The 22,908-nt window shown below is 36.0% G+C and overlaps 1 protein-coding gene across 2 annotated transcripts in view; it reads left to right on the top strand.

Moving 5' to 3' along the window:
- Positions 1-252: 252 nt before the first annotated feature.
- The window catches only part of IL13RA2 (interleukin 13 receptor subunit alpha 2), a 74,897-nt gene continuing 52,241 nt past the window's right edge, over positions 253-22,908 (top strand). Inside the window, exons 1-2 of one of the 2 annotated variants that reach the window (XM_053657514.1) lie at positions 253-274; positions 700-753. The gene's annotated coding sequence lies outside the window, so the exon portion shown is untranslated. Of the gene's footprint in view, positions 275-699; positions 754-15,138; positions 15,213-22,908 lie in introns of those variants that run through there. The other variant, XM_053657513.1, reaches the window with a different exon arrangement.

Here is a 22,908-nt window from a genome sequence, read left to right as displayed (position 1 = left end):
AAAAGCCTGGGGGATAATTTAATAATTACCTTAAAATATCAGTGACTAAGATGTGCAGGATAGTCAACAAACAGTCTATTCTTCAGTGAGTAAATAGCTTTAAGAAAGGCCATGGGAGATTTCAGATAGATTTAAGTAGGAATCTTGATTGTGAAACACTGGAAGTAGTTCCTAAGGAATGTTGCATGAAATCTTCTTAATAGAGAGGTTTATAAATAGGAGAAAGTCTCATTTGTCTGTATTGGGTAGAGTGTAGAAGCAAGACCTAGCAACTGTAAGGTTTCTTCTATATTATTACATTTGGTACACCAGGTCTTTTGGAATCAAGTTGTCTTTGTATAATGTTGGAATAGACTGGCATGGTTTATAAACTATTGGTTAAGTGATATTTTTAAAATTGTATTTTTGTAAACAAAGTATAGTCTTTAGTAGTTTCCTCTCATTTCTAAAGATATCATGACAGTCTGAGTAAAATCTCAGTATGCTTTTTTTACTGTCAGTAGTAATTATTCCATTTACTGATGATTAAACTAATGTAAATGGTGCCAGTCCACACAAGTTCTGTTCTCTCAAATATTTTGTAAAAGAAAAGAGTATTTATTTGAATAATGTCCACAGATATTGTCAGAAAGATACGGCATTTAATGTTCTTTTTCTGTAGGTTTATTTGCTTTTAACCATTTATCTCTGCTTACATAGGGCTTATACCGACAATTCACAAGAAGCAGCTGAATCTCACACACATTTTGAAAGGTAAGTTTTAATTTTATTAAAATTTATAATAAAATTATGCAAAATAAGTACATTTGTAATAAAGAAAAAAAATTTTACAGTATTTTTGAAAAATATTTAGAGTTGGATATGACTTTGAAAACTATCAAAGGTTATCAAACTTTTTTTACTCTTGAGAAAATTGAGGTCATGAGAAAAAAAAATTTGTATCCAATGTAACAATGGTAGGATTAGGGCCAAAACTCAGGTCCCCTAACCCACAGACTAATGCTCTTTACAACACACATAATTAAATCTTTCTCTATTTTGATGGTTATTTTATTTTATTTATTTATTTATTTTTTGGTGAGGCGGCATGAGTATGTACAGGTCTGTTAAGGCTATGAATCTGTTGGTCCATAGAAGTATGACAGCCATATGAAAGTGATAAACAATTCAGAAGAGTATGTTCTTTAGAGAAGAGGGACACAGGAAAAATAACATGGCAAAGGGAGACTCATACAGAAGATATAGCCTGATTGTAGAGATGATCTTTTTTTAGGGGGACTCTGCTAGAATAAGAGCTGAGGAAGACAAGGGGGAGATACTAATTTACCATGCCTGAAAATATAAACAAATGGTTGGGAATTTGCCTGATATTAAATATCATAGATGACAGTTAAAAAATTAAATGTGTTCCACCACACCTTATGAAAAAGGTTTCATAATAATTGAATTTTTCACAGCTATTGAATTTTTTCAAAGGTGTTTATAGTAAGCAGTATCTATGTAGCTTGGGACTAGAGTCCATCTGTGTCATTAGTACTTGAGTGACATAGCAAATGAGAATTGTCAAGCAGTGTGACACTCTAAAAGACTCATGGTAATATAGAATGCCAGCATCACTGAAATATTAAATGAGGGAAAATGTAGATAGTCCAAATTTACATGCAAAAACCTAGATGTCCTAAATAAAGACCATGTTTCCTGAACCCATCTCAAAATCTGCTGTCCCAGACAATTCAAGTTCTCTCTCATGTTTTTTCTTCCTCAAACTCATCCTCCCTGGCTCCACCAGATATGCATTGTGTTTTAGCCTCCAAGAGCTCAAAGATTAATAAAAATGTATTTAATTCCCTCAAGAAGCTTTCAGTCCAATCCAGGGAGATAGAGATATAAAGAGATAATTATGATGCAGTCTACTAAATACTATGATAGCAGGAAACATTTTTCCAAATGGGTCATTGGAAACCTAGGCTATGAGTTTCAGCAAGGACATGATGTCTGAGCAGAGTTTTGAATGATAAATAGGAAGATCTCTTCATCTTTTCCTTAGATTATGGAAAATATTTCCCAACTGGACTTCTTACAAACATGTTTGCCCTAGTACATTTTGAGAGAGCTTATGGTTTAAAGGCAACAAAGCATAAAAAATTCATGAGATATCTGGGAAAATGACAAATGTTTGGTATGATTTTATTCAGGAGTGAGGGATCCAAGTAAAAAAAATAATCAGAGGCTAAATCATAGAATGCCTTATGTACCATGAGCCATGTTTTGTGGAATTGAAAAGTAGTAGAATATATTGTAAGTGGAAGACTAACCAAGTCCAATTTACTTTTTGATTTTAGGGCTTCTAATGAAGAATGGGTTGGAGGAGGGAAAACATGATAGCAGGAAGCCCAGTTAAGAGGCATCATGAAGAACATAATGACATTCTCACTTAAGACCATAGTGGTCGGAATAGAGAGAGGTGGACAGATTCAAAAGGTCATTAGGAGATAACATTGGCAAGACTCCATGTAGAATTGACTGTGTGATGAAATTGATTCTGTGGAGAGAACAAGGATTATCATATCTGGCTTGAGCAAATAGATAGCAGTGTCATTCTGTGAATCTGGAATATAGGAGGAGGATCAGTTCTAGGTAAGGGAGGAGAATGATGAGTTCAGATTTGAACATGTTGAGTTTGACTTGCCTGTAAGAAGACATCCAGGTAAAAATTTTTACTGAACAGTTTAATACAATGGAACTCAGTAGAATAGTATGTACTCCCTCTTCTTTGCCTCTTCTGAATGCCCTTAAAGACCATACTCAACAACTTAATACTTGATTCCACACTGCCCTGGACCTATCCTTTGTCTTCCCCTTTTCCTTCTATTTCCCGAAGGCAGACATTGTGTACCAATCTGTACCTTTTGCAATGCTTACTTGACTTGTAGGTAGGTATATGAGTGAGGACTTTATAAAGTTTTCTGAAGACTTGCATTTGGCCTCCTCACCAATGAGGTCATTCAAGAAAAAAATGATACTTTAATCCTCATTATAAGGTGCCAAGAATATTTCAGTGTTTATAAATAGCTGCAAATATCATAAGTCAGGTTTACCTGTGTGACAAATTTTACTTGAAAGATTACTAAAATATTTTCCATTACCCCTTTTCTTTAATTTAGGTTTTTCAAACTTGAGGAAGAAGTGTAAATGATAACTGCTTTTCTTACAATTCTTTATTGTATCTTCTGGGTCCCTGAGATTCTGCATCCTGGTCTGGCATATGGAATTAATAAATCAGGGAAGGGATCTGGTCATTGTTATGTAATGTTTGGGGACTTATAATTGTCTGTGAGTGTGGCATCCTGAGATACTCTCCACTTCATTTTCACCAAAGGAGGTGCCTCTGCTGTACAAACAGTGGAACTTGAGGGATTTCTGTTAAGCATTTACAGAAAATGGTTCCTCTTTTTAAAAATGCAGGAGGTTTGGGCACATTTTTCAAATGTGGGAATGAGGTCTTAGATGGTTTAGTAATTCTTGCTTTCTCATCTCCTTCCCTTTTGATACTTTTTTATTATATTTCCCCTTCCTCTTTTACCATTTTAAAAATTCATTTATGCATGCATCCATACATTCACACATTCATTTCTTACACATCACAACAATTTACCACTCCTAGTCTCTGTATGTGGCAAAATACTTAAGATAAGAATCGGTCCTGCTGTGCAAATGTGGAAGACTAACACATACCTGTTTATTTCCCACACTTATCTCTTGAGTAGTCTATGTGAATATCAGTGAGTTTTTAGAAAAAATAATTTCTGCCTTAGGAGCTTGTCATAAAGGAGTGATGCCAATATTGGGACTTGTAACCCCAGTGGGCGACAAAGGGTAAATCTTGGCAAGTAAATGGACAGGTAGAGCTTTATTTTATTGACCCACCTACCCACCCACCCTTCCAATCAAAACCTTGTATCACCTAATTTACATATAGGCTACTGTGTGCCAGTCCCATAGTAGATGCTTTACACATACCAAGTCATTTAATTCTCACTATAATTGTGTGAAAAAGTCCTATTACTATAGCTATCTTTTTTAAGATTTTATTTATTTATCTTTAGAGGGGAAGGGAAGGAGAAAGGGAGAGAAATATCAAGGTATGGTTGCCTTTCATGCATCCCCTGATGGGAACTGGCATGCAACCCAGGCATGTGCCCTAACTGGGAATCGAACCACAGTTGTTTGGTTCACAGTCCCACTGCTCAATCCACTGAGCTACACCAGCGAGGGCTACTATAGCCATTTTAAAGGTGAGGAAAATGAGGAACAGAGATGATTGATACATTCTCCAGCATCCCATAGCTAGTAAATGATGGTGCTGAGATTCAAATCCAGACAATCTAACTCCAGATTTACTGCTCTTATGCAATATACTAAGATATGAATCTGGTGTGATCAATTTAGTATGTATATATGCAGTTCTCTCAGCTAGACTGTATCTTCTTCTAAATGTGAGTTACATATATATGCTGGAGAGTAGCTCAAAACCAAGGAAAATGGTACCCACCCATGCTCTCAACATTTAAACACAGCACACAAGGATTAATGGGGAATCTACCAAAAAGATCAACTGAACTACTAGTAATAGGAAATAAGTGCAACAATTTGGTGACAAAAGAAAACGGAAGATTTAAAAAATGTCTATTTTAACTGCTGAATGAGGTATGATTAATATACAAAGAGCTGCATAAATTTAATATGTACAATTTGGTAACTTTGGAGGATTTTTAAGGGTATCTTCTGAGTCCTGAAATTATGAGTCTTTGAATAGCTTTCTCTTTAGGTAAATGTTCAATTATCCCCTTCATTATCACCTGGGCACAAAATAATTTGAATTGGTCTTCTAACTTGGATAGAAAAGGAAGGCAATGAAATGTCTAAAAGTAAGAATTTTTCATATTTTAATGTGGGAATGCCACTAGACAGGCAAGAAAAATTTCTAGATAATGTAAGAGCTTTGTAATAACAAATCTTATAAAGTGAATAAAAGATAATGTGGCTTTTAGAAGCTTAGTGGTTAGTAATGTAATCTTAACATTGCCAAAACTTTGACTATTTAAAACAATTTAAGATAAGTTTAAAAGAAAAATTACTGAATTTTTCTGACAGGTGACCCTGCGGGATAATGTACTTTTTTCCCTTAATCTTCACCTGAGGATTTATTTATTAATTAAATGAGAGAGAGAGAGAGAGAGAGAGAGAGAGAGACATTGATGTGAGATAGAAACACCAATCAGTTGTCTTCAGAACACACCCCAACCCAGAACTGAACCTGTGACCTTTTTGGTGTACAGGATGATGCTCCAACCAACTGAGCCACCTGGCTAGGGTAATAATGTACTTTTGTCATTGAGATCAGAAGGCAAAAAAATTAAGACCAGTGAACATCTTTTAATTTATCTAGTGATATTTGGTTATTGTTCCAAGCAGGAAGTGTTCATGATTTTTAATGTTGTGGTAATTATCTGCAGTTCCTAGTTTTCTAAGTTTTAGAATCACCCATGCCTAAACCTGTTATACAATCTAAATAAATGACCACTAGGAAATCTCTTTCAGTCTCAGGCCATTAACTCTCCAATTTTATCTCTAGTACTGAACTCTCCCCTAAGCTCCAGGTGCATGTATCCAAATGCCTACTCTGTATATCTACTTGGAATTTTAATGAGCAGCTCAAATGTATGATATTCAAAACTGAATTCTTTATTCACACACCAAGACTGTTTCTCCTCCAGTATGCCTCCTTTCAGTAAATGGCATCACCACTTGTTTACTTGATAAGACTGGAATCCTTGGCATCATTTTTTATTATCCCCTTTCTTGTGTGCTCCACATCTAATTCTATAGAAAATCCTTCTAGCCTTGCCTAAAATATATTCAGAATATGGCATTTCTCACCATCATAGTGCAAGTCACCATCATCTCCTGGCTGGACAATTGTGAGAGCTTACTAAGTCATCTCCCTACTCCATTTTGTACCTATCTCATTTATTGTCTACTCGGCAGCCAGAGTTATATCTAAGGCATAACTAATTGCATACATGCCCCTAATCAAAAACTTTCAATGGCTTTTCATCTCACTCAGGGCAAAAGCCAAAGTCTACAATGGCCTCTGAGGCATCACACAAATTGCCTCCTCTACCTCTCTGTCCTCTCCTCTTACATTCTTCCTTGCTTTCTCTGTTCCAGCAACAGGTTTCCTTACCACAACCTACCAGTTAGAACCCCTCTTCAGGGCCATTGCACTTGCTATTCAATCTGCCTGAAACATTCTCTACTCAGTTAACTTCATGACTCTCTCTCCATTCTTTTATTCAGGTCTTTCCTTAGAGAGGTCTTCCTTCCTAATCATCCTTTCTAAAATAGCCTCTTTCTCTCACTCCACCCATTACTATCTAGCCCCTCACCTTGCTTTATTTTTATGGCATTTATTATTACCTAAGATAGTTTTTGTTTATTTGTTTATGGTCTATTTCCATTACTGGAATATAAGTTCAATGAGGTCAATAATTTATCTGTTTTTTTTATTGTTGTATCCCAATTACCTAACATAAAACTCAATAACTATTTACTGAATAAATGAAAGACTGAATGAATGAATCACTCAATGGCCATAACCTAGGGAGAAGGTGGGTCATAGTTGGAGGAAATAAATAAAACATTTATTCTAAGATATGCTGCCAATAAAATATAGTTTACAAGATCATCTTAGTATTAGTGTAAAAATTCCTACTTTTCTCTTTTTAGGAGATACAACCACTTTGAAGTCAATTATTAATATGCAGTGAATATGATCCATAAATCTGTGGAGTTTTTCTAAATTAATGTAAAGATTAATAGATGAGATAGTTTTGAAACCTGATTTAGTAACCTATTTGAGCATTAAAAAACCCTTATATCACTAATAAAATTATAACTTGAGAAAATTAATATTTATTGTTGATCTTTATTTCTCTTGGAATTCTGGGGTGCTTTGGCTGTTAGAAATTTCCTGCTGGTTGTTCAGTCTCTGGCTGGGTTTTAACTTCCTAATTTCATTAAGGCTCAATTCAAGGACACACACATATGTACAGTGTGGTTTCCTGTTACTAGTTCATTAACAAGTTCATTATGTGTTTGTTCCTGTCTCAGCATTATCAAGACACAAATTGGGAAAAATCACTGTGTTATGGTAAACTTCTATATGATTGTTTCTCTGAATCTTGATTGAAGAATTACTTACTTTATAATACAATTAGAGGTTCAAGGGTATAAATGAGAGAGTTGTTTTGTAACATATTCTTGGGAAAAAAACTTAGGTAGAAAAGACTCCTATCTGCAGAATAGCCTAGTGTGTTTTAATGAATTTATCAGGAAAAGGCTTTTAGCATATTTTATCAATTACTTTCAAGAGATTCAAATAAATTAAAGTTTCAAAAGATAAATTAAATTAAATTAAATTAACTGCTGGTAAAGTGGAAACTTATATAGGCTATTGCTAACTAAATGACCTGATTACACCATCTCTCAGTTTGGGACCTTAGTTTCCTTGGCTGTAAAACGAGGGTGTTAAGATTAGAGTGTTAAATGTGTTTCAGCATTACTACTTTAAGATTCTGTGAAAATGATATTTCTTGATCTTTAAGACTGGGAATATCAGTTCTCATGATGAGATTAATACATATTTTATCTTGATAATTATTGAATCTAGGTAATAAGTACATACAGTTTTACTGTACTATTTTGACTTTTCTATATGTTTGAATATTCTTAAACAATAACAACAAATTTAGAAGTTAATTGATTAGTAGAATGCTGAATAGCAGATAATATACTATATTCAAACTGATTTTGTGAAGTCTATTTTGTGTCTATGCTGTTTTCTTCCATTGTCTTCTGAAACAATTATACAAAATATCCTTCCCTCTTAAGATCATTCCAGAGCAGTTTTCTTCAGTTTTTAGGTAACCATGTCAACTACCTGACAAGCAGCTTAAACCAACAATATCAGCCTTTTTCCTTCATTATTTTTGCATTTAGTTATTTGTATCAAAATGAAATGTGTGGAAGAATTTAAGAAAACAAGAGAGGAAATGTGGTTATTTTGGTTACCTTCACAAAAAATGTTGAATATAATATCTGCTGCATTCTAGGAACTGGATTTACAGAAGTAAGGCACACTTTTTTTCCAAAGGAAATCACATACAGCAGTTTCCTCTCATCTGCAATTTCAATTATCTATGTTCAACTGCAGTCCAAAAATATGAAATGAAAATTCCAGAAATAATTCATAAGTTTTAAATTGCATGACTTTTGGGGTAGTTTGATGAAATCTTGTGTTCTTCTGCCTGGGACATGGGTCATCTCTTTGTTCAGCATATCCATGCTACGTACATTGCATGCCCTGTAGTCACTTAATAGCCTCTTAGGTTATCAGATCGACTATCATAGTATCATAATGCCTGTGTTCAAGTAACTCTTATTTTACTTAATAATGGCCCTAAGGCACAAGAGTAGTGATGTGGCAATTCTGATATGCCAAAGAGAAGCCATAAAGTATTTCCTTTAAGTGAAAACTGGAATGTTCTTGCCTTAATAAGGAAAAAATTCATATGCTGAGGTTGCTAAGATCTATAATAAGAATGAATCTTCTGTCCATGAAATTATGAAGAAGAAAAAAGAAATATTTGCTAGTTTTGCCATCATACCTCAAACTGCAAAAGTTAGGGCCACAATACAGGATAAGTGCTTAGTTAATCACATTTGTGGGTGGAAGACATGAACTACAAATGTTTTCTGACGATGGGTGGCAACGTGTTGCACCAGAAAACATTGAAACTTCTGCAAGGAATCCCCTGAAACAAGTGACAACAGGCCATTTACTACAAGTAAGAGGCGGTTATAGAGATTCAGGAATAGGTTTGGACTTTAAAATTTAAAAAATTATTGGAGAGAGTCCACATTTACATAAATTTTATTATTGGATATTGTTATGGTGGTTTGGTTTTATTATTGGTTATTGTTTTCAATCTCTTACTGTAACTAACTTATAAATTAAACTGTATCATAAGCATATATAGGAAAATAATAATATATATAGGGTTCGATACTATTCAAGGTTCCAGGCATATGCTGTGGGTCTTGGAACATATACCTCATGGATAAGAGGGTGGGGGGGCTACTGTACTAGAAATAGACATGTGAGAGCTTTGACTTAGGCTGAACTTGAAGGAATGACAGAGTAGCCAATTGTTGGTATACTGAAATTTAGGGAGGTAAAAACAAAAATCCCTGGCCTGTCACTGGTTTTCAAATTCCATTAGCATATTTTTTCTTTGAACTTTATACATTCTTTAATTTTTAGAATCCATGTGCAAATGTCTTTGAAAAACATAATACATTAAGTAATATGAACTGCACTTTCATGAACATTTAGTTTTATATTATTTAGAGTACAAGGAAAGTTGTTTTAATCAAGAGTTCTTAAAATATTATAGCTCAAGAAATGGACCAAAGGTGGGCAGCAGTACTGATAAAGAAGATCACCCATGGCTCAGGATCATTCTACCTTGTCGCTTTATCATCTCCCAGTATGTTGACTTTGTCTGTGTGGTGTAATATGGCTCCTACTATCATATTTGTGCTGGTTGAATGAAGGGAGAGAAAAAAGAAGACAAGGGATTTTCCTGTCAAAACATGATCCAAAGATTGCACAAATCACTACTACTTGCATATCATCTAAATTTCTGCTGTATCTTCATACCAAACTGCAAAGGAGTCTGGGAAAAAAGTTTGGCTTGGAGGTCATATAAACAGCTGACTCATGAATTTCTACTGCTAAAAGGAGGGTAGGGGAATGGATAATGAGAAACAGTTAGCAGTGTCTGCCTTAGTTTATCAGATGACTTTATTTTGATAAGCTTCCTGAAAGACCTAGACCTTCTCACTGAGGTGGGCTATATGACTCATAAGAAATGGTTATAAAGAAGGTTGACTTGTCTGAAGTGTTTTCTGACATCAACCAATTACATGGTCCTAGATTCTCTGATGCCAAGTGGATGTTCTATCATTCAATTCAATTCTGACACTGTTTCTTTTTTTAAAAAATAATTTTATTTAGTTATTTTTCAAGTACAGTTTTTTGTCTATTCCTCCCATCCCAGCCCCCCCCCGCCCTGTGCTCCCCACCTCCCTCCCATTTCCACCCCCCTTAGTTCTCGTCCCTGTGTCCTTCCTATTTGTTCCTCCAAATCCCTCCTCCTTTTCCCCCTTAAATTCCTTCCCCTCTCCCCTCTGGTCACTGTCCCCTTGTTCTCTATTTCAGTGTCTTTGTTTTTTTTCCTGCTTGCTTGTTTGTTTTGTTGTTTAGCTTTCTGTTAAAGGTAAGGTCATATGGTATTTTTCTTTCAACACCTGGCCTATTTCACTCAGCTATTTCACTAATGCTTTCTATTTGTTCCTTGAATAGGAACAAATCCCTCCCCTCCAAATCTCTCCCCTTTTTGTTCCTCCAAATCCCTCCCCTTTTTCCCCCTTAAATTCCCTTCCCTCTCCCCTCTGGTCACTGCCCCCTTCTGACACTAAGTTTCTATAGTTAGCAAGGACACCACATGTTAAGGGCTCAGTGTCACAAGTCTGCCCCTACTTCAGTAGAAAGTTTCAGCACTTCTGACTAACCAACTATAAATTCAGGAGTTTCTATGACTTTTTACAGGTCTGGTAATTTGCTACAACAACTCAAATAAGTCAGGTAAACACTTTCCTGGATTATTATGAAGGATGTAACTCAGGAACAACCACTTGGAAGAGATATACTGTACAGGGCAAGGTATTGGGGTGGGAGAGGCATACCATGGCTCAGGGAGTTTGCTCTCTTTCTCTCTCCAGGTAGGTCACCTCTTGGGACCTTGATGTGTTCCCAACATGGAAGCTCTCTGCACAAGTTTAGGGTTTTTGTGGAAGTCTTATTAGATAGGAACGACTGATGAACTCACTGACCTTTGGAAATTGAAGTCAGCTTCCAGCTTCTCTCCTGTTTCAGGAGGTTGGGGTGGGACCTCCAACTCTTTAATCACTAGGACTTCCAACTTTCTAATCACTAGGTTAATTCCTCTGAAAACCAGCCGTCTTCCTTTCTAGGTGACCAGTAGTTACCTCATTAGCATAAACTTGGGTATGGCTAAAAGGGACTCCTTAGGAATAACAAAAGACACTCCTATCACTCAGGAGATTCCAAGGTTTTTAGGATGCCTGTGCCAGGAACTGGAGACAGAGACCAAATATATTTTTTACTATACCACAGCTTGATACTATCAGAAGCAGGAGTATAATTATTCAATAGTTTCTACTTTCTATTTTCTTTAACTAGAAGGTGAACTGTATGATATATAATCTCATTCACATTTGTACACATAGCATCTGGCACAGTGCTTGGCACATTGTTTCTCTGTAAACTGTTGCATGAATGTGAGTGAATGAAAACTAGATTCCAGCACGGCTTATCTCTGCAGTCTGTGGGTCTGTATTTAAGACTGTTTGGTGTTAATCTTGGCACTGGATCATGTGTTTCCCAGCTCATGTGGGTTTCCTGAGAAGCTCAGCTCTGGTGTCCTGCTATTGAATTTGTGGTTGTCTGAAGGGGAATTCAAAGTTCATAAATTAATTGGTTTCAGAATAATAAAAACTGGATTTCAGGGAATGCAGGCAGTCTAAATGTCCTCTGTCTCAGGAAACTGTGGTCTTCACAGCACACTGTTTTTCTGTGTAATAGCCAACTCTACTAAGTAACTTTTCAAGTTAGCTTTCTGGAGATACTATTATTGAAAAGAACCCTCAGAACCTTAGAAGTCTGACATATGCCTGAATGGTTAAAAACTGTTATTAAATTCATAGATTTTTTAAAAAGAACTATGTATGTGTGTATATCCATGTAAACAATATAGTCAATGGGTATTTTTATTTTTTATTGTGTTTGTTTCTCTAATGTCCCTTAATCTTACAAAGGAAATAACACTTTGGGAAATTCAATACTGCTTTTGCTGACTGCCTCATTTGAACACAAGTTCAGGAATATCCTCTTCCTGTTTTGATGATCAACACAGAAGGGGAGTTACAGAACTTTACACATGAAAGAATTATCATGATCCCTCTAGTCAACTACTTTAGCTATTGAGGGATCAGAAAGTATCCCAATATTAGCATGATTCTGCAGGGAGAGCACTGGACTAGGAATCAGGTCCACCTAGATTTTATTTCTCTTGAATTTTTGACTTTTGGAAAGTGACTTAACCTATTAAAACTTGACTCATATCCATTTGTAAAACTGAACTACCCCCTCTTAAACTATCTTAGGGAGCTAATGTATAAAATAAAATAATATACATATGTTCCTGCCAGAGAGGCCAGGGATAGCGCTTGTCTACCCTGAGCCTGTCCTAGCTTCACTTCATGGTGTCAGCTTAGAAAGTCTCAGTTCGACACAGTCCTGGCCTAGTGAGAATGATTAAGTTTTTCTAGGTACGAAGTCTGGAAACAGCCTAGTGCGTGCTTTGCCTCTAGAATTGATTTGGGTCCCAGGACACTTTGTAAGCATCAGGTTTTGGCTCTTATCTCTTACCCCACCATCTGCTTTTGGTTGTTTAATTGGACTTTGGCTCTGATCTGGAAGCTAAATTCTCCCTCTGTGTCTGTTGAAATTGGGGCCCTGGCCTAAATCTTTTAATGTAGTTTCTGGTAGCTCTGTTCCAGGGACTAACTGTAGACTACTTGTGGAATCATTTGTACCATCTTGCCCTGTTCTTTCACAAGAATGACTTGATCACAACTATCCTGAAGACCTTTCCTTCCCCGAGGCTTTGACGTACCTCTTCATTCCACACCCCTTGGGTGAAATTGACCCTGGCTTGCTTCATGTGCAAATTTAGGCCTTTTCTCAATTTTGGTGTAGAACAGCTTCCAGCTAAAGAAGGACTGTTCCAACTAGTATTATTCAGTCTCTCTTCTCTGCACCAACCAAATTTATTCCCAAAATTCTCTTTTTCTTAGGAGTTGCAGAATGCCTTGTATCTGGTCAGAGTAAGCAGAGTGAGAAGGAACAAGCATACAAGTATTATTGGCAAGTTCCATTGATGTCACCAGAAAGCCATCAGATAGAAATTTTAGTGTATTAAAATTAGTTGTCTTTTTAGTGTCTTTCTCTTCACACAAAGAAGCAAAGCTTAGCCTATGCTTTCACTGGGTAAGCTGTCAAACCAGGGTGGAAGTTCATATCTAATCAATTTTAACATCTGAGGCATGGTGCATCATTTCCATAGTGCATTTTATCAACTATACTTAGAGTTTGCATGTCTACAGACAAGAACATTGTATTATTTTGAGATATTGTTATAGTTGTATTTCTTTGAATTATACTTTTTTCTTATACCATAGTATAATAAAGTATAATATAAAGAAATATTTGCAAGAGCTAGAAGATTTGATGGAAAAAGAAGCTTGAAGAAAACTTCCTGAAGAGTTTTTAAAAAATATTTATTTATTTATTTTTAGAGAGAAGGGAAGGGAGAGAGAAAGAAAGGGAGAGAAATGTTAATGTGTGATTGCCTTTCACATGGCCCCTGCTGGGGTCCTGGCCTGCAACCCACGCATGTGCCATAACTGGGAATTGAACTGGTGACCCTTTAGTTTTCAGTCTGGCTCTCAATCCACTGAGCTACACCAGCCAGAGCCTGAAGAGTTATTTTTTTTAATAGAAGAAGATAAATGAATTAATTGGAATTGCATTCACAGGAAAAGAAAAACTTTAAAATCCAGGTTTCCATGTTTTTACCATTATGTGAACAAATTCTTATCATAAAATACATGATAAGTAACTTCTGACAAAAATAATTGTGAAAGAACCAAATTAGCTGACACTTGAAAAGCAGACACTAAACTTCCTAAACAATTATCAGTTTCGTTCCACCTTTCAACTTCATTTTAGGATGAAGCATTAACTATACAAATAGATATAAAAGAAAAAAAAAACCTGTTAGGGTAAAACATAAAGTTAGTAATGGAGGGAAGACTGCGTCCACAATCCCCTCTTCAGTCAGTCTCCTTGCTTTTTGCTTTTTTTATTTATTTACATATTTAGTGTAAAATATATATTTGCTGTTGGAGGGAAGTTATTGCTTGAACCTGTGTTCCACAGCAAGGAAGATAATTTTTATCCATTAAAATATTAGATGGTATGCAAACTGGGTCCAATCTCAATTCATTTCTATTTTGGAATAAATCACTGACATCATTTCATGTACTTTACAAAAGCATCACAGTACTCTGGATTCTTATGACTCTTCATAGTTCCTCAGCATGGAGATTAAATCAGGGGTGGATTAAAAACTCTGTGGGGACTTAATAGATGAAGGATAATACTGTAGTGATCTGAGTTTCTTAATTTTATTTGGGCTGAAATAAAATCTTGTTTGGTTATGTAAATAAATATTTGATAAACTTTCAATAAGAAAAGAGATATATGACACTGAATTTTAGTTACACCAAGGAATTAAGAAATCAGGGATTCCTTAACGCAAATGCAAAGGCAATTTTTGTTTGGAATTGAAGGTTGAACTAGATTACTTCTGAGGTTTTATTCAATATTTTTATTGAAACTGAAGTTTAAAAGTGTTAAGGCAATTCCTCAAGGTCACCTAGATGATTGCAGAAGGAAAAGCCTCGAGTAGAATCCAGGTTTCAGATTCCTTGTCCTTTTATGACTATTGATACTTAAAGATATTTGAAACTCAAAACGGTGAAGTACTTTGGATAGTGCACTCTGAGGGAACAACATAGACCTGGTAAACCTTTGGATTATCTTTTAATTCTCAGTGTGATGAGTCACATAGGAAAATAACATTGGCATACTGAAATGCCTATCAGGAACTAATTAAAAGGGAAAGAAAATAACTCAGATGAACTTTGTAATTTCCTCTGAGTCTTTTGACAAATGTAGTCTTGGATACTGACCTGCTTTGAATGCAGATTTTCTCGTGACAGTTGGTAAATTTGGTGAATAAAGCAGAGCTCCTCCTACATTAAAAACTTCGATTGTAAGGTCACTTAAAATTCATTAAGTTTAAGAGGCTGTTCATGGGGACATATTTCATTGGGATTACAGAAGATTTTATTATAACTGGACACATTATTTACTTACAGTAAGTCTGGAACTTAAATTTGGGGAAAGGAGTGTGAGAGTGAGAAGTAAATTGTTTTGAATAATAATTTGTTTCATTTTCTTCACCTTTAAAAATAGGCTTATTTTTAAGCAAAAAATAGTTTGTGTGACTTGATACAATATTAATTTGGGGAAATAGAATACTTTTAGCATGAAGCTAATTCATAGATGTTGGAAGATTAGCATAAATACCACTATTGCTTTTAACTCTTTTAAATTTATTTTTTTTAATGACCAGCTTTTTTTAAATGTCTTTTTTAAAAAGTTTCATTTTTTTTTTATTTTAGAGAGCATGAGTAAGGGAGAGAGAGAAAGACAGAGAGAGAGAGAGAGAGAGAGAAGAACATTGATTTTTGTTCCACTTGTTTATGCATTCATTGCTTGATTCTTGTATGTGTCCTGACCAAGGATCAAATCTGCAACATTGGTATGTTGAGAATATGCTGTAACCAACTGAACCACCCATTCAGGGCAGCTTTTAATTCTTATTGTTGTTTCCTAATTAACCTCTATTTTCTATAAAAATCATACCTCTTACAAGCAAACTTTGTCCTTTCAAAATAGCAAGAATAGTTGCATTTATTGTTAAGAGGTTTTCTGAGATTATTTTCTATGAGACTTTTTGGTACAAATGAGAACATTCACTCTGCAGTAACTTTTCTATCTTAAACTCAGAAAAAATCATAGAGTTCCTCTAAAATGAATAATTTAGTTTATCTTTCCATGGTGTTTTGAGTTATTTATAGGCATGCATATCCTTTGTATGTGGTGATTTTATGTATTTGTATAATGTGGTTATATGTATTCTAGGGATATTAAAACAAAAATTTTAATTTTCACTGCTTTTGCTGTAAAATAAAGTAACATCTTATATATTTAACTCATATTTTTCTTTGAAAGAATACATAGTTAACACAAATCTAACACTAAAAAACGTATCACTTTTACACATTGCACTCACTTTGGATGCTTACAGATTAACTGTCATTTTTAATATGTAAAAGGGTACAGGGAATCAGGACATGAATATAGGGAATTTATCAGCTGTTTTCTATATTAAAAAAATCTTTTCCCTGGCTGGTGTGGCTCAGTGGATTGAGCACCGGCCTGTGAACCATAGGGTTACCAGTTCAATTTCGAGTCAAGGCTTATGCTTGGGTTGTGGGCCAGGTCCCCAGTAGGGAGTACATGAGAGGCAAACACATATTGATGTTTCTCTCCTCTTTCTCCCTCCCTTCCCCTTTCTCTAAAACTGAGTAAATAAAGTCTTTTTAAGAATCTTATTAAAACATAGAATGTTTTAGAGAGTTTAAGACTTAAATAAAGTACATGGAATTATTGTTGTTCCATATTATTACAGAATAATAAACTAAAAAATAAGCAGTCTGGTTTTCAGGCACAGCTCTCCCCCATATAGCCTTGAGACCTTGGGATGGACATTCTGCTCCCCTCCATCTTAATTTATTCATTTGTGAAATAAATCAGATGTTCTGACTCTATGTAATGTCATGAAAGACAATAGAAATGTTAGAAATGATTATTCAAACAGCAGGACTAAATAAACAGGCAGAGCAACTATTGGATTCTTTTCTTTTTTTTTTAATACTAAGATTTTTCCTGTAAATGAAAAGGTGGTATTTTTTGAAAATGAGAGAAATATCACTATGTTTTTGCTACAACTTGGAGGAGAGTGGGGGTAGGGTGGATTGCTTGTTCCTTTCAATGCACTTTTCAGAGTGTCTTCAAAGAATCAATAGGAGGTGGCTTCTGGATATGGGATAAGTGGAAGGCAACTTATAACACTTGAGTTATATGGCCACTATGCTGTAGACATCTTAAATGTACTATCTCATTTAATCATTTTCTAAACCTCAAGTATTATTGCCTTAATTTGTTTGATGAGAAAATTGGGATCTATAGAGCTGAATTGTCTTGCTGTGACCTATGTGGCTGTAATGTTCATGTTCTTTCCATCATTCCATGCTGCTTCTAGTGTCATGCATAGGCCATGCTGAGGAGATAAGCTCTTTGGAATTATGTCTTCCATTCTCTCTGTGGGATCAAAACTTTAGCTGGGGAGAAGGATAATGTGCATGGTCATGGAGGAAGTTGATAGGTGCCTACATAGCATGATTTGGGAGGCAGTTGGCAGGTGCCTGCCCACAAATATTATTCACACTGACTTTTCACAGTCACTTTGCCTGACATTTTTCCACTAAAATCATTACTTTGTTTGTCTTTGCCACTGGGGAGGTTGGAAGGACTGTCAAATGCATACACCCTTGGGAGAGTTCATATATTAAATGTTTTATTACTTAATACTTTAGCAGGCAGTGTGGAATTGGAGAAAGAATTCATATGGTAGAGCCAGAAAGACCTGAAATTGAATTCTGATTACACCATGTTTTAGCTGTTTAACTTGCACATAATATTTAACCTCCCAGAGCTTCATTTTCTTCTTGAGTCAGATAGTAATGCATCTGCATAAACCTTTTTAAAAATATATTTTATTGATTATGCCATTACAGTTCTATTTCCCCCTTTCATTCCCCTCCACCCTGCACACCCCTCCCCCACCATTCCCCCCCTTTAGTTTATGACCACATGTCTCAAGTTCTTTAGATTCTGTATTTCCCATACTATTCTTGCTCTCCCTTCTATCTATTTTCTACCTACCATCTATGCTACTTATTTTCTGTACCTTCTCCCCTCTTCTCCTTCTCCCACTCCCCTGTTGCTAATCCTCCACATGATCTTCATTTCTATGGTTCTGATCCTGATCTAGCTGTCCTCTTAATTTGCTTTTGTTTTAGGTGTGGTTGTTAATAACTGAGTTTGCCGTCCTTTCACTGTTCACATTTTTTATCTCCTTTTTCTTAGGTAAGGCCCTTTAACATTTCATATAATAAGGGCTTGGTGATGATGAACTCCTTGAACTTGATCTTATCTGAGAAGCACTTTATCTGTCCTTCCATTCTAAATGAAAGCTTTGCTGGATAGAACAATAATGGATGTAGGTCTTTGGATTTCATGATTTGGAATACTTCTTTCCAACCCCTTCTTGCCTGTTAAGGTCTCTTTTGAGAAATCCTCTGACAGTTTGATGGAAACTCCTTTGTACGTGACTGTCCCCTTAGCTCTTGCTGCTTCTAGGATTCTGTCTTTCATTTTAATCTTGGATAATGTAATTATGATGTGCCTTGGTGTGTTCCTTCTTGGGTCCACCTTCTTTGGGATTCTCTGAGCTCCCTGGATTATCTGGAAGTCTATTTCCTGTGCCAGATTGGGGAAGTTCTCCTTTATTATTTGTTCAAATAAGGTTTCCACTGGCGGCTATTCCTCTTCCCCTTCTGGTACCCCTACAATTTGGATGTTGGAGTGTTTAAAGATGTCCTGGAGGTTCCTTAGCCTCTCCTCATTTTTTTGAATTCTTGTTTCTTCATTCTTTTCTGTTTGGTCATTTTTTTCTTCCTTCTGGTCCAATCCCTTGATTTGAGTCCCAGTTTCCTTACCATTACTATTGGTTTCCTGTGCAATTTCCTTTATTTCAATTAGTTTAACCTTCATATGTTCCTCTAATTTGTGACTAAAATCAACCAGTTCTGTGAGCATCCTGATCACCAGTGTTTTGAACTGTGCTTCTGATAGGTTGGCAATTTCTTGTTCACTTAGATTTATGGGCTTGGAGCTCTGAGTTGTTCTTGAGCCATGTTTTGATCTGTTTGTGCCTGTTATGTATGAGGAGAGGAGCCTTAGTTGTTCACCAGGGCAGGGCCACCCAGATCGCTGGTTTTGTGACTGCTGTATGGGGGAAGGTCAGAGGTGGAGCAATAGCAGTCCCCTCTGCTCCTTTTTGCTGCTGGGGCCTGCATGGTTTGTCTCATGGCTAGCTCCTTTACTGGTTAATCTGTGTGCAAATGTGTGACCACAGTCAGCCAGCCGCCTTTCGTCTTCACTGGATCTGCCTGTCACTACCCCACACCTGGGATTCACCCTTGGCTGCCTGGGTTGGGGGATCTTTTTTGCCTGATCCACTCCTCTGCTGCCTCTGTCCCTCTTACCGGTTTAGCTTAGTGGTTCACTGTTGTTGGACTCCCATATTGTTCAATTTTCTCTGGTTTCGCTGTGTTTATTGTTGCTAAAACTTTATTGTTTTTAGATTTGGCTGTGCGAGAAGGTAAAGTGTTTCCACCTATGCCTCCATCTTGGAAGTTTGCATAAACCTTTATTACAATAACTATGATATATTAAACAGCTGGTATGGCTAGTTGTGATAGGGTGGGAAAAATACTGTAATGGAAGTCAGAGGACTTTGTGTCCCGCCATGTCAGTTTCATTCATCCAGATAAGTATTTATTGAACACCTACTATGTGCCATATACTGTGATGGGTACTTGGGATATATAACAGTGAATAATTTGAAACCCCTGCTTTTTTATATTTTAAATTCTAATTTGCGCTAATGTAACTATATCCATATCCTAGTCATATAGAGAAAGTTTAATATTCTTCACATTTTAGAGATGGCAATAAAAATATAACCTTTGACCTCACTTAATTTATAATCTAATGAAGTAGAAATTAATCAGATAATCCTAAAAATTAAAGTGAGATTAAAACCATTAAGTCTTTAAAGGAAAGAGAATCAGCACTCTAAAAACAGGTAATGGAGGTTTCACTTAAGCTTTCATTGAGCAAGTGATATCTATGTTAATATCTGAAGAGTGAGTAGGTGCTAACTAGGTCATAGTTGTATTTGTCCATACTCAGATTCTTTTGGATTTCCCTCAGCTCTACTATACCTTCTTTGGTGGCTGTTGCAGACTTTCCCTCTTTTTAAACCTCCTGCTCAGCTACTATACATTTATTCTCTGGAGGTGTATTTGCTTCCTGTTTCACAGAAAATAGAATCCATCAAGAATCTATCTGATCCACCCATCTCACCACTTTTATACATGCATTGGTTTGCATCTTCATCCATGATTTTGTTTTGTTTCAGAGAAAGAACTAGCCCTCTATCAGTCCAAGTTCAATCTCCTCAACTTTGCTTTAGATTCCATGCCATCCTTTTGCTTTTTTAGAGATCTCTGTACATAATTTCCCCTTTTCTCTTATGTATTTTTAACTTCTTCCCCTCTCTGAGTTCCTTTGTCAGTAAAGTTGATAAAAGACACCCTTCTTGACCCTCTCCTGTACAACAAAGGCCTGGACAACCTATACAATCAAGCTTCAATAAAAAGTGCTCCACACATAAAACTGTCTTTACCAAAGTCACCAATTTTTCTTACTTCCAAGTAAAACAGACACATTTAAGTTCTTGTCTTCCATTCTCCCATGTCCTCTTTTTTCAAGAATGTAGATAACATGGAGAAGACTCATAAAATCCAGTCTGGGAAAAGGAGTACAGAAAGTTTAGGAGGAAGTGCTACCTGAGATAATCTCAGTGACTAAGCATAATCAAGGACTGCTCTAGGGAAATCAGGATGAGTATTAGGTTACCTGCTTGGTCAAAGCTTACAGATAAAACAAGACCATGCTTTTTAAGATTTATAGGAAGAAGATGAGACTAAATGTGTAAGTAAGGTCCAGAAAATTAAAACTGTTGATTGCCATGCTAAATATTTTATGAGATGCAATTACATCACAGAAGTTAGGGCATAGACTTTGAACTGACACTTACCTGGCTTTGAATCTAACTCCATCACTTGCCAGCTATGAGACCCTGGCATGATCATTTAGCTTCTCTCTGAGTCAGTTTCCTTATTGGTAAAATGGGATGACATATGTATCTATCTCAAAATGCTGTGGTGATGATTAAGTGAATTAGTACAGTCAAGAGTTTATAAAAGTACTGGTATGCCATAAGTGCATTGATTTGTAAACTGTTATTATAAATTATTCAAGCTTGTGAAGGAATTTCAATGGATATGTTTATATTTTGAGAAGGTCACACTACCTACAGCATAAAAAATGGACTGAATCTGACAGTCAGATGGAAATGCATCAGTAGGTCATTGTGGTTGATTAGTCAAGATATGGTGATGGGTAGTATAAGGGTCATGGCAGTGAAGATGAAGTAATATGGATGAATCACAAAGATATTTAGAGAATGGAATATTTCTGATGTTGTGTGTATATATGAAATGGTGAGTGAAGATAAATGGGAACAAAACAATCCTGTTTCTGTTTTTTAAGACACACCTTGGGAAGTCATACTACCATTTGATACTGTAAACAGAGATAAGGAAGATGATGATAAGTTGCACTAATGTTTGGACTATTTATAATCTCCAAGTGTATTCATGTTCTTTGAAACAGAAAACTGAATTACACTGTCAGTGTTTCAAATCATGTATTGAAGGATTATCTGGATATATCAAGATAACCTGCATAAGTGGAATTTACTGCTGTTGCAGGAAAGATATACTTTCTTCTCCATGACTTTCTTTGATAAGTACAAGTTTGTTATTTCCATAGCTAAAAAATGTTAAGAAGAATCCTTTGATGAGCAATGTGGAACTATCAAGGTAACATGATCAAACATGGTAAATTTGTTTTGATTGTGGAGCTTGTAAGCTTTCCAAAATGAGGGTATCTCTGGAAATATGTAACTAGTTTACAATCTTAAAGACATATCAGTTCATTTATTCAATCACTAAATATTCATTGTCTGCTATGTGATAGGTATTATGCTAGCACAAAAGCAGAAGCAGTTCCTCTTCTCATAGGCCTTACAATTAACCAGAAGTAATGGACATTATTTAAATAATCTCAATGATAAATGTGTAATTTTAAATTCTAACTACTCATCAGCATGTAAGCCATGGTAATACATCGTGGAACCCAAGAATGTGCATGTGTGTGTACATTTATACATATATCTCATTGTTTTTTGGTAGTAACTATCAAGGAAATCAGAAGGGCCTAGGAGGTCCTGAAAATCATCTCACTCACTTCCAAGGACCAAATCAATGATGGAAGGTGGGAAGTATTGGTCATTCTAATATTCCCATGGATACTCATTGAAAGAAATACAAAGCCATGTTGTATTTCTACTACAAGTAGTTTTCTTTTCCCTAGGCAACTTTAACTTTGCTCAGCCAGCAGTGATTAATCCCTAATTGTGCAGTTAGCCATATCATTTATGTAGCAGTTTTTCAAGAACAGTGTACATTGTTGACAATAAATCTGTACTGTGTTATTGAGGGAAAACTTGAACTCCAGGGCATTCTTTTTTTATGACTTTATTTATTTTAGAGAGAGAGGAAGGGAAGGAGAAAGAGAGGGAGAGAAAAATCAATGTGTGGTTGCTTCTCACATGCCCCCTACTGGGGACCTGGTCTGCAAGCCAGGTATGTGTCCTGACTGGGAATTGAACCAGTGACCCTTTGGTTTCCAGGCCTGTGCTAATTTACTGAGCTACATCAGCTAGGGCCAGGTCATTCTGATAATAACCAAAGCATGTGGGATGGATTGCCAACATCTGGAAAAGGTGAAACAGCATAGGATTAAAGATGTGTGAGTGTGCCATCAGAAAATCATTTATAAACTAACTGTGGCAGCAGCTCATGATGGTGGAAGAAGTACTGTGGTACCAAAAGGAGGTCATATGAGCAAAACCTTTAGAAAGCCAGAGAGGGTCCTCCAGCATTTATATCCTATTTACAACAGTACTT

Source organism: Artibeus jamaicensis, unplaced genomic scaffold (assembly GCF_021234435.1).
Source record: "Artibeus jamaicensis isolate MK-2021 breed Jamaican fruit bat unplaced genomic scaffold, CSHL_Jam_final scaffold_461, whole genome shotgun sequence".
In the NCBI taxonomy this organism is placed as follows: domain Eukaryota; kingdom Metazoa; phylum Chordata; class Mammalia; order Chiroptera; family Phyllostomidae; genus Artibeus; species Artibeus jamaicensis.
Note: the sequence above shows the minus strand (reverse complement) of the source record. Positions and strands in the feature narration are given on the sequence as shown.